Source organism: Microchirus variegatus, assembly GCF_963457635.1.
Source record: "Microchirus variegatus genome assembly, chromosome: 8".
In the NCBI taxonomy this organism is placed as follows: Eukaryota; Metazoa; Chordata; class Actinopteri; order Pleuronectiformes; family Soleidae; genus Microchirus; species Microchirus variegatus.
The window spans coordinates 21,588,333-21,601,188 of NC_139809.1; positions in this window are offsets into that span (position 1 = coordinate 21,588,333).

Consider the following 12,856-nt stretch of genomic DNA (forward strand, 5'->3'; position numbering starts at 1 on the left):
GGGTTGAGATCAGGGCATTGAACAGTTCAGTCATGTTCACCAAACTTACACAACTGTGCTGGGGAAAAAGGCCATTCCTTTAAACGTAGACACATTGAATTATTCAAAAAGTATAGGTAAGCTGAAGAATTAAAGGTGATTTATGTAAAACAGTGACCTAACACCTAAACATCACTCTTTTGCTTCATTTAACCATAAAAGAGATAGAAAATGTCCAGTGAGTAAGTGCTGTTTACCTTTAGATCATACACAGACATAACTGTATCATGTCCTGTGCACATACATGTGTTTACATTTACATGGTGGAGTTTATTTGCATTGATACCACTTACGATTGATTATGTAATATGTAGGAAGGAAGAAATGCGACACAGTTTGAGGCCATGAGCACAAAAATTAGCCTTTAAAAAAAGGTAGTGGTTTATGTTGGGGCTTTAAGAGAGGCAGTCACTACTGTGTGCACTGTTTTGCTGAAAATAATCACGTTTGAGTTTTGCTGTGTTTCATTTTGGAAGAGATGTGTGGAGTTAAGACAAAGCAGTTACATTCTTTTCAGTTTGAGTTAAGAGTTTTGAGAAACTGAGACACAGTTTGTGGGGGGGGGGGCATCAAGGGCTAAAAACTGTGATGTGTGATACTGAAACTCAGTCTGTCTAGAGAGAGAGCCAAAGCATCTTTACCTGTGCGAGGACACACGCACACACACACACACACACACACACACACACACACACACACACACACACACACACACACACACACACACGCACACACACAGCTATTATTCTTAGGACACCTCACAGATCCAGATTCATTTGGACAGCTCAATCAAAATGTTATCTCTGACCTTGACCATATCTAGGTAAGGCCTAAGTATAACCTCAGCCTTACTCTAACCCTAACATAAACCTAATTCTAACCCTAAACCAAGTCTTAACACATAAACAACTCTTATAAGTAAGTGCCAGAACATAAGGACCAACATATAATGTCCTTCCTGTGGTTCATAAGATCTGTGGTTCTCATATAGATGTACAACACACCTGTTTGTGCAGCATCCTCACTGAGGACCCTCAGATACATAATGCAGGCCCGAGCCTCTTAACCATAAACACTAAATGCCAGGTCCCCCAAAAAGTACTTTAAAGTTGTGAAGAGCACATTCCAAGTTTCTTTGGTCCTCACAAAGCGACACATACGAGAAGAAACACACACAGACAGGGTAGAGGCTCACAGTGTTGGAAACTGAGCTTAGAAGGTAATACTGAAAAGTGCTGAGCCAGACACAAGTCTCTAACTTTAATTAAGACCTGAAGTGACCCCACCTCCACAGACAGAACATTCTTTAATGGAGTTGACACTCTGAGCCTCTCATCTGTGTCCTCAGTCACACAAAGAGAAAAGAAAAGACAAGTTGTTATAGGAGGAAAGGGAGAGAACAAGATCACTGCACCACACTGACTGACTTTCTTTCTTTTATTTCACACTCGCTCCAAACGGGTTTTTTGTGGACTATGTCTGTAATAGTTAAATTAAAACCATGCTCCATTTTGAAAATAGCAACTCACAGCCCATTGTTTGTCTGTGAGCAGTGAATCAGCAGACTCTCTTTAGCCTCTCCACTGTTTACTGTGCCTGTGCACAGACAGGAAGTGCTAACTTTAGGCTGCTTTCTCATTCATCATCATGTCATAACTTCTCAGATTAAACCAGCGACTACTTTAAGGTTGGGAACCGTGTGGGTCACAGTACGGTGAGGTCACATAAAACAACATGAGCAGATGTAGCAGCCCTGTCTCCACGTGGAGGGTGAAGCAACGGGGAAGCCACCGAGGATCCAGGCTTTTTTATTTTATTGTTGTTATTTTAAACATCTTCATGTCTTTGTATCTTTTATTTACTGTTTTGTTCAAAAATGTAGTGTTTAATGTGGATGTGTGAAGTTTTGAAGGTCGAGCACTAGTTGGGGGCCCCCCAGATCCATTTTTCCAGAGGTCCTAAACTCCTTTGATACGCTTCTGTTGCCACCATGACTGCTGCTATAGTTCTCTCTTGCAAAAAAAACAAAACATTGTAGACCGTACAAGAAACAATATGTGTACAGATCCAAGAGTCTATAATAAAAGTTATAAAGTTTACCCTAACCCACCAGCTCAGATAAAAATTCACAATTCAACTTTTTTAGAATTCAATTCTTAAGTGAAATGCACTCCAAAGTAGTTTTAATTCAACTAACACAGAATTTGTGAAATTCAACACAGAATGTATTTGATCCTGTTCAGAATTTGGTTTTAAATTTGGTTTTAAACAATGTTCTTGATATTTTAACTGTGAGTTGTCTCCGTGTACAGTCCAGTATTTCTGCTTTTGACTGAGATTGAATGTCTTTCTCAGTTGTAAGATAAAGGTCAGTTCTTTACAGTTGCATTCGTAAATTCATCTGGGGAAGATGTTTTTAAAAGGGCATGAGCACATTCATGTGTCCTGACACAGCTTTTACAGGACGGACAGCTCGGGGATTCATGTGCTGGACGAGAGATCCAAGAGCTTTGCAGTAAACAGACAGACAGATAGATAACTAATAGATAACAGATAACTGTAAGATCATTAGTGATGGATGTTTATCAGCTTCTGGTTGATTTCACATGACTTTTGTCTTCATCCTAAATGAGAAAATGGCTGCTGTAACAGCAGGTTTTTACTGTTTATTTTGGTGCATATGTCTCATTTTGTCATGAACATTTTGTCACGAACACACAATAAGAAGAAAGAACAACAGGAGTTCACAGTGAAAGAAGAAAGGACATGCAATAATAAACATTTAGTTAGGTCACCACCATGACCTGACATTTAATAAAAGCAGTGACACATGGACTTCACGCCTGTCACAGAGATTACATATGGAAGAAAGAAGAAACAGCAGGGGTAATTAGGTTGTAGGATTCATTAGAGGTTACCTTGTGGAGTAGGACACACAATAAGCTTCCCTCTCCCCCTCCTTCCTCCTCCTCCTCCTCTTCCTCCTCCTTCAGTCAGGTTTTATAAATGAGAACGCTCCAGTTGCTCTCAATGTGAGTGAGCCCCATTCAGTTTCTGACTTTTTCCGTCAAGTACAGGCGAGAAGACAGAGGGGAGGATGCATCATCATCATCATCAGCAGCAGCAGCAGCAGCAGCAGCAGGACTGAGGATGCTGACACTGCCTCTCATCCTTACTGGACAGTTTACTGTTTAGAGAGGAAACTGAGAGCCGACTGGCTGGATTTGTATACATTGTTCCTATCATTTCAGGATTTTCTCTGCACATCTTGTTGTTTTTTGAGTGGATTGAGTTCTGTCTCTCTCGACCGTAATGTGTGCGCTCCTGCCTGCGTGGCTGTGGCTTCTGCTTGGCCTCCTGCCTGTGGAGGTCCAGACCCGAGCTTTGACTCTGCAGAGCCTCTCTCACAGACACAGGTACCATCACATTCACTCATCATTCACTCATCATTCACTCACTGAAGCAAACATATGTGGAAACTAAAAGAAGTGACATCTGGAACAAGCATTTTATTACTTATTACACTATGACTATGATTTAGATTGACCCTTCTCCACTTTATTCCACTTTATTTTTATACTTAATGAGGCTAATAAATAAGTCAGTGGACACAAGGTAAACTACACATTTTTCACTTTAATTTATCAATCAGTTAATCAAGGATTGCGCTTTATTATGTCTGTATTTTGCTGTCTGGCCGTTATTAATGTGAGAAAAAAGGTCCAGCAGCAGCAGCAGAATGAGGTAATTCCTCGAGCAGCAGGAGGTGAGACGGTGGAGGCTGATTTAGTGGGATTTGGGACAAGGATACATGAGCATACTGAGAGGCCAGGCAGCAAATAACACACACACACACACACACACACACACACACACACACACACACACACACACACACACACACACACACACAGCACTATTTGCTTAAAAATGCACGTTTTATCAGTTTATTTTGTATTTTATAATGTGTGTGTGTGGGGGGGTTAAATATAGCACTGGGTTAAGTTGTATATTCAGAGTAAAGCTAAAGGAGCTAAAGGAGTATGACGAGTTGCTGTATTCTGCTATTTTATTATGTAAAGCTTATAGCAGCCATTGATTGATGGATCAGTTGATGACAGTGATATTCTACAGAGTAATATGTCTGTGCACTATATGACTTATTTGTTTAAAGTGGAGGAGAAGTCTCAGGTGATAGGAAAGGGGAGAATAATAACCAGTGTGTGTGTGTGTGTGTGTAAGCCTAAGATTTGAATTGTGGTCAGGTTAAGATAAGTTATGGTACAACACGTCTGTGTGTATGTTCCAGGTATTCCTCACGTTGTGGGGACCTAAAGCTGTTTACACAGTCATATTATGGGGACTGCTTTTCCTTGTGGGGACAAAAACAAGCTCTCATGAAGTAAATGATTACATTTTAAGATGAAGACATGGTTAGGCCAGTAGTAGTTATGGTTATGGTTAAGGTTAGAGTCAGTCTCCAGGAAATGCATTCAAGTCACTGTAATGTCCTCTCAAGTACAGTGCGCGCACGCGCATTAGTGTGTGTGTGCGTGTGTGTGTGCGTGCGTGCGTGTGTGTGTGCACGTGTGCATGCTTGTGTGTGTGTGTGTTCAATTCAGTGAAGAACCCATGCTGTGCTCTAAGTTAGGAGGAATGTTGTCGAATCTCCTTTTGCTCTCAGGCGCTTCACAAGTTCACAACACACACACACACACACACTTGGTCTCCATGAGGACCACTGGTCAGCGTTAATGCCAGAACACTTCCTAAAAACTTTATAAATGCTGCTAAGTTAATAAACGTTTATTTGAAAAAGGGATGACCTCTGTCATGTATTCAATATTTGGTTTGTTCACTATATTTATTTAAGATATCAGCACGCTGCAGTGCATACACAAACTGAGAGAGAGAGTCCATTCCAGTTCACTACATGCTTTTTTTTAAAGTTAAGTTAAGCAATTTTGTGCATCATTTGATCAGATAAAGTAAAAAAGAAAGAAAGAAAATCATCCAAACATACTGCCCCCCAAAAAACTGTCTTCATAGTCAGCCACTGCACTGACTTTGATCCACCCTAGAAAAACCCAGATCAGTGGAGCTGTATACTAAAGGCAAGGCAAGGCAAGTTTATTTGTATAGCACCATTCTTACACAAGGCAATTCATAGTGCTTTACAGGCAGGAAATACATTTGAAATTAAAACACAATCAATTAAAAAATCAAGTAAAGAAATTAAAACCATTTAAAACATCAAACAATTTAAAATCAAGCAGAAATTAGTGTAATATAAAATCACTTGAAATTTAAGCAGAAAAAATTCAAAAATCAATTATGAAATTAAAACAATTTAAAACATTAAACAATTTAAGATTAACAATTTAAAACATTTAACAACTTAAAATCATGCAAAAAAAATGCAATTTAAAATCATTATTTTAAAATGATTAAAATCATTAAAAAGGAAAGTTAAAGTGGTTAAAATTGGTAATATTAGAAAGCTGCAGTAAACAATAATGTTTTTAACCCTGATTTAAACAAGCTGACAGTTTGTGCACGCCTTAGGTGTTCAGGGAGCTTGTTCCACAGGTGAGGACCATAGAAGCTAAATGCAGCTTCGCCCTGCTTGGTTCTGACCCTGGGGACGCTGAGTAAACCTGTCCCTGATGACCTGAGGGGTCTGGACGCTTCATAATCAATGAGAAGCTCTGACATGTATTTAGGCCCAAGACCATTCAGCGACTTGAAGACTAGTAGCAAGATTTTAAACTCGATCCTTTGACTCACAGGGAGCCAGTGCAATGATTTAAGGACAGGTGTGATATGGTCCATTTTCTTACTGTTGGTCAGGACTCTGGCAGCAGCATTCTGGATGAGCTGCAGCTGCTTGATTGATTTTTTACTAAGACCTGTGAAGACACCATTACAATAATCTAACCTACTAAGAATAAATGCATGAACAAGTTTTTCCATGTCTTGTTGAGAGAGAAATCCTTTGATTCGTGCAATGTTTTTGAGATGATAATAGGCTGATTTAGTGATGGTCTTTATGTGGCTGTTAAAGTTCAGGTCTGAGTCCATAACTAAACCAAGATTTCTGGCTTTGTCAGTGGTTTTTAGTGTCATTGAGTCAAGTTGGTCACTGACCTCAAGCCTCGCACTTTTGGGACCAAAAACAATAACTTCTGTCTTTTCTGCATTGAGCTGGAGAAAATTCTGGCCCATCCACTGATTGACTTGTTGGATACACTCACTCAGCAACTGTAATGGACCGTAATCATGTGGTGACACTGTAATATAGAGTTGTGTGTCATCAGCATATGAGTGGTATGAGATGTTATGATATTCCATGATCTGGGCCAGTGGGAGCATGTAGATGTTGAACAAGAGTGGCCCAAGAATGGAGCCTTGAGAGACCCCACATGTCATCTTTGTTCGCTCAGATTCACAATTGCCCAGTGAGACAAAGAAGTCACGATCTTCTAAGTAAGATTTGAGCCAATTTAGCGCCGTACCAGAAATTCCGACCCACTTCTCCAGTCTTTGGAGCAGCATGTTGTGATCAACAGTGTCGAATGCAGCACTGAGATCCAGTAACACCAACACTGAAGTTTTTGATGCATCATTATTAAGACGTATGTCATTTAAGACCTTAATAAGTGCAGTTTCAGTGCTGTGGTGTGGTCGAAAACCTGACTGGAAAGCATTGAACAGATTGTTTTGGGTCATGAAAGAGTGAATTTGTTGATAAACAACTCGCTCAATGATCTTGGACAAAAATGCAAGGTTTGATATGGGTCTGTAGTTACTTATTAAAGAGGCATCAAGATTGGGCTTTTTCAAAAGAGGTTTGATCACTGCAGTTTTCAGGGCCTTGGGAAATTGTCCTGATAGAAGAGAAGTGTTAACTATCTTTAATAGATCTGGAGCAACACAATTAAAGACATCTTTCAGCAAGCTTGTAGGCAGCACATCAAGACAGCAGGTCGTGGATTTTAGATTCTGAACCGTTTCTGTCAGAGATGTGTGGTCTACGAGTTGAAATGTTTCTAGGATTCTAGAAGGCTGAGGAGGAACCGGTGATATAACCAAGTTGCCTGCGAAAGAGCCACATGCTGTTTGTCTTATCCCCTGAATTTTATCTGTAAAAAAAGCTGCAAAGTCATTGCATGACTTGTTGGACAGCAGTTCTGGAGGGACAGATACTGTAGGGGTTGTCAGTGTGTCGACAACAGTGAATAAAGTGCGGGCGTTGTTGGTGTTATTTCTGATAATCTCAGAGAAAAAAGACTGCCTTGCCCTTTTCAATTCTTGGTTATAGATGTGAAGGCTATCTTTATAAATGTCATAATGAACCTGGAGTTTGGTTTTCCGCCATCTGCGTTCAGCCTGCCTACACTCTCTTTTTTGAGCTTTCACCTGAGTGGCGTTTCTCCATGGTGACTTTTTTCTTCCAGAGATAGCTTTGGTCTTAATCGGTGCAATGGCATCCATAACAGTTACAACACTGGAGCTGAAACTATTCACAAGGTCATCAACAGAGGCTGAGGGCAGAGCTGGTGATGATATAAAAGCCTGAGTGAATAATGTACAGGTGTTATTGTTAATAGACCGCTTTCTTATCACCTCTGCTTCTCCTTTGCTAATACTAGCAGGGATGGTCATTTTACAATGAACACTGTAATGATCAGAAAGAGCAATATCAGTCACCACAACAGAAATGTTTAGACCCTTGGAAATAATTAGATCCAATGTATGGCCCTTGTTTTGTGTTGGATATGTTACATGCTGTGAGAGTCCAAAGGTATCAAGAATATTTAAGAGTTCTTTTGCACATCCATCATTCACATTATCAACATGAATGTTAAAATCACCCACTAGAACCACACGGTCTCAAAACTCATCAAAAAACATTGCATTATATTTTGGAGGCCTGTAAATGGTTAGAAATATTACACGACATGAGTATCTCGACTGAACAGCAACATATTCAAAGGAGTTGAAATCTCCATACAGCATTTTCTTGCATTGGAAAGTTTCATTAAACAAAATGGCAACTCCACCTCCCTTCTTATCCACCCTAGCTTCACTAATGAAACTGAAGTTAGGAGGTGTTGATTCGATAAGGACTGCTGCACTATTTTCTTGGCCTAACCAAGTTTCAGTTAGGAACATAAAATCTAGGTGGTGCTGTATAATGTAATCATTAATTAAAAACGATGGTAACGCTTTCTTTTACAGTCCCCTAATTACCTGGTATTTAGCTGGTAAATTCATGGTAACACTAAAGTGTTGCTAGGTAATTACCAAGGGTAATAAGATAAGTAAATACAGTGAAACCGTTGCCAAAATACTGGGTAATGCACGGTAATGTACTCGGTAAGTAAAGTAAAACTGTACTGTAAAAGAAAGCCAAGCTTGTTTCCATGTAATTACACACATTTTTAGGGTTAGGTTTGTTAGATTACCCCTTGGGTAAATAGCTAGTAATAAGGGGACTGTAGGTACCTGCTTATTACCAGTTTATAACCCAATAATACACTTACTTTTACCATAGTTTTGCCATAGTTTAGCTGTACATACCTTCTTATTAACAGCAGTAATAACACGCTATAATTAACTATATAGTTACCAGGTAAATGCCCAGTATTTTGGCAACAGTTTCACTGTATTTACTTTCTTATTACCATTGGTAATTACCTAGTAACACTTTGGTGTTACCATGAATTTACCAGGTAAATACCTGGTAATTAGGGGACTGTAAAAGAAAGCGTTACCAAAACGATTTGCCTGCTAATGACCTGACATTTAATAGTGCTAGATTTAAAGGAGTATCTATAGTATCTATAATGAAGTATATGTGACTGCATTAACATCAGTGTGTGAAGGTCGTGTTGAAAGAGAAGAGATAAACAGACCTACTGAGCAAATAGAGCTGACCTCACTCTGAGTCAGATCAAACCTGGTTATCTCAGAAAAACACTCAGTTCATAGAAGTTACTGAGGACATCAGTGACATCACAAAGTCCAGTCGGCAGCCGTTGACCTCTTTCCTGAGTTAACGGTCAAATGTCTTATTAAAGCAGAATTATGCAGGAGGTTAACCCTAATTTAGGGCCCACGGTTGGTGTAGTGGTTAGCACTCTTGCCTTTGCAGCAAGAAGACCCGGGTTCGAGCCCCGTTTGGAACAACTTCGGAACAAGGGCCTTTCTGCAAGGAGTTTGCATGTTCTCCCCGTGTGTGCGTGGGTTTTCTCCAGGTTCTCCGGCTTCCTCCCACAGTCCAAAAACATGTGATATGGGGATTAGGTGAATTGGTCACTCTAAATTGACCGTAGGTGTGAGTGTGTGAGTGAATGGTTGTTTGTCTCTATATGTGGCCCTGTGATGGACTGGCGAACTGTCCAGGGTGTACCCCGCCTATCGCCCAATGTCTGCTGAGCACCCCCCGTGACCCTCTGGTGGAGGATGAAGCGGTAGATAATGGATGGATGGAGGGTTAACCCTAATTTAACAGCTTCAGAGTCATTGTGATGTTATATGTTGTGGGGAGATGGTCTGTCTGTCAGCGGAGAACTGGCCTGGCAAGATCAGCCTCCACAGAATCAGGAGGAAACATGAATATTACACTAGAAACATCGATAGTACACACACACACACACACAAATACACAAACACACACACACACACTGGAACTATGATGGGATGATGGGAGGAGGAGAAGAGACACTTTTAAACTCAGGCACAGTTCACAAACTAAGAGATAAATGTGTAAAGTTATTGTATTTCATACATTATGTAAAAAGTGCAAAACAAATACATAAATAAAGGCAAACGCTGAACTGTGATTATTTAATGCAAAAGTACTGCATTCAGATCTGTCATAGTTTCTGCTGCATGTTGAAACCTATAATAGGAAAAAGAAATGGACTGAGACCGGTCCAGTCCTCTCACTGCGAGGAAATGGCATGTGGACTGATACTCAACTGAACTGATATTCAGCAGCTTAAACTGTCAGGATGAGCCTCAGCAAATACATGAGCTATGTCGAACTGCAGATCACTTTAAAACACTTCTAACTCCTGAGAACACGTGTTCATCTCCAACACTGAGCAAGGACATTTCTAAAATCTTCATATTTAATGGAGGAGTCTGGTCTATTTAGCAACAGCACTGCCCAAAGTTCTGTTCAGCCATATTATCATTGTATATCAGTTCAGTGTCTGTGTCAGACAGAGTCCTTCAGACAGAAGTAGACGATTTGGTGAACAATCATCAATGAATCTTTTTAGTGAGCAGATTCTGAAGATTCAACATGACCAGGAAAGGGGAAGGGAGGGAGTTTTTACCACAGTGAGGATAAAGCGGTAACAATGGTGTCGTAGACAAAAAGGTGAAAAAAGTGACCAGACTTCCATAGTTCCACTTCATATTTCTGGGATTGGTCAGACAGTTAACTCTGCAGCTCCTCTTAAATGAAAAACTAGTTGCATGCATTAATTATTAGTGATGCATCATGGTATTAAATCATTGATATAAATCATTGATATGATAATTGAAATATTAGAACAGAGACGATCATGGAGTCACCTCATGTTTGATTTGGCAGAGGTTTTTATGCTGGATTCTCTTCCTGATGCAACCCTTCCATGTACCTGGGTTTGGGACTGGCACTTGGAGGACACTGGTGCTGGATGTGCCAATGTGAAAAACAAGTTTTCTTGTGCAGCCCAAACCAAACTTCACCTTCACAAGATGATCCATGTTCCATGTTAACCTTCAGAAATATGAATGGACCAAGAAGGAAAGTACAATACCTGAGTAAATGAGAGGAGGCTATTTTGAACAGCCCACAGTCAGGTACCTGGACTGAATAAAGGTCTTTCCTGGTCCTTGTGGGCTGGGCTTTTCTTATGATTTTGTGAACCCATCACTTTTATAACACAGATCTACACTGAGTCAAAGCTGGACATCATCCAGGTTCCTCTGCCCCCTGCTGCCTCACATTATCTACTAAGTATTGCAAAATGTCTAACAGGTCACATGGCCAAACAGACCAAACTCTCTAGTGGTTAAACTCTTGAATAAGAGGCCCATCTGCTCAGCAGGGAGCTGTGAAAGAAAGAAAGTACTTTCTGCACAAGTCAAGAGAAGAGAAGTGGTTTACGTTAGGCTCTGTGGAAAACCCAGCAACAGCCAAATATAATGACTTCTGGAATTCTGATTCAATTTATTGCCACCAATTCATCATAACATAAGAATCACCATGTTGTTTGGTGTAACCTTAACCTAAAACTAACCCCAACCTCATGGTGAAGATACAACATATCTTCACCATATCCTGTAATAATATTACATTACAGGGACTTGCTTTTTGTCCACATAAGGAAGACAAGTCCCCAGGATGTGACTGTGTAAACAGATTTAGTTTCCACAAAATCAAACAGACAAATGTTAAGTTAAAATAACAGACACATTCAAAGTTAGTTTCCCTCCTGTCCTGTACTGTGTGTCAGCTCACACACTGTCGTTGATTAACACATTTAGTTGTGCTGATGAGTGAGTGACTGTGTCGGTTGTCGGTTGACTCAGTCAGTTTGAACCACTTTGGTCTGGATAAGTACAAGAGTACAGGAGGCACAACAAGGTCCCTAATTGGCATTTTAGTCTGTTTCAACACTAAAATGTTAGTTATTAACTAACAAGAACACAGCTCATTACTCTTTAACTGTCTTTTGCAGGTCCATGAAACCATGGAACTGACCTAAGGCCTGTTTCACCAAAAACAAACAAACAGGACATGGAGTAACAGCTCACACACATAGAGAGCAGGACTGCCAATGTGAAGCCGTTCTCACCACACTGTCCATCTGTCCTTTATGCTTTTTGAGAATGGAGATTGAGTTAAGTCAATATACCTTTCGGACAAGCCTGACTTCCTGTTCGGCATTTCATCTTACATCTGGATCCAGTTTCACTGAGAAACCTAAGCAGGAGTCATGTATGTGGCTATAGGGGGGCTATGAGGTGTCCTCACTAAGATAATGTGTGTGTTCTCTCCCTCTATGTGTATTACAGGCTGAGTTTACCCAGAACTTCCAAACCCCTAAAATCTTCACCTCACGTCACCGTCACGCCTCCAGTGTCTGACCTCTCCGTTACCATCGACAACCACATCACCCCAGGACACAACAGACATTTCATCTGGAAAGCCCTGCTGAACAAAGAGTGGTCTGATCCGTTGTTGCTGAACCAACACAGCCGTGTGCTGCAGGAAGCACCGGTTCACCTGCGCGGTTCAAGAGGGCGTCGTCATGCCAGTGGCGGTAGTGGGAGGAGCCACAGCCACCTGATGAGGGTGGGGTGCGTCTTAGGCACCTGTCAGGTTCAGAACCTCAGCCACCGTCTCTACCAGCTGATTGGACAGAGTGGGAGGGAAGACTCCTCCCCCATCAACCCTCGCAGTCCTCATAGCTACGGCTAAGACGAAACTCTAGCAGCACACCTTTACTGACGAATGTCCTGAAGAATCCCAGATGTTATCGCAACAGTAAAGTGACACGACCTGAGAATAAGGCATCTGATGTTTGTCCATAGAAGGATTATTGTGTTTCTTTGCAATTTAGGTCTCATTCTTGTAGTTTTGACTGTTGTTCAGTAAAAAGAACAAAGGATGAGGTAAAAAAAAAAAAAAAGAAGTAATGCAACATAAGAAATGCAGGCATAACAAAAGGGAATAAGAGAAGTATCACTGAACTATAAATGGTAAATATATAAACTGTACATCAAGTTTTACTCAATATTATTGGCTCAAAAT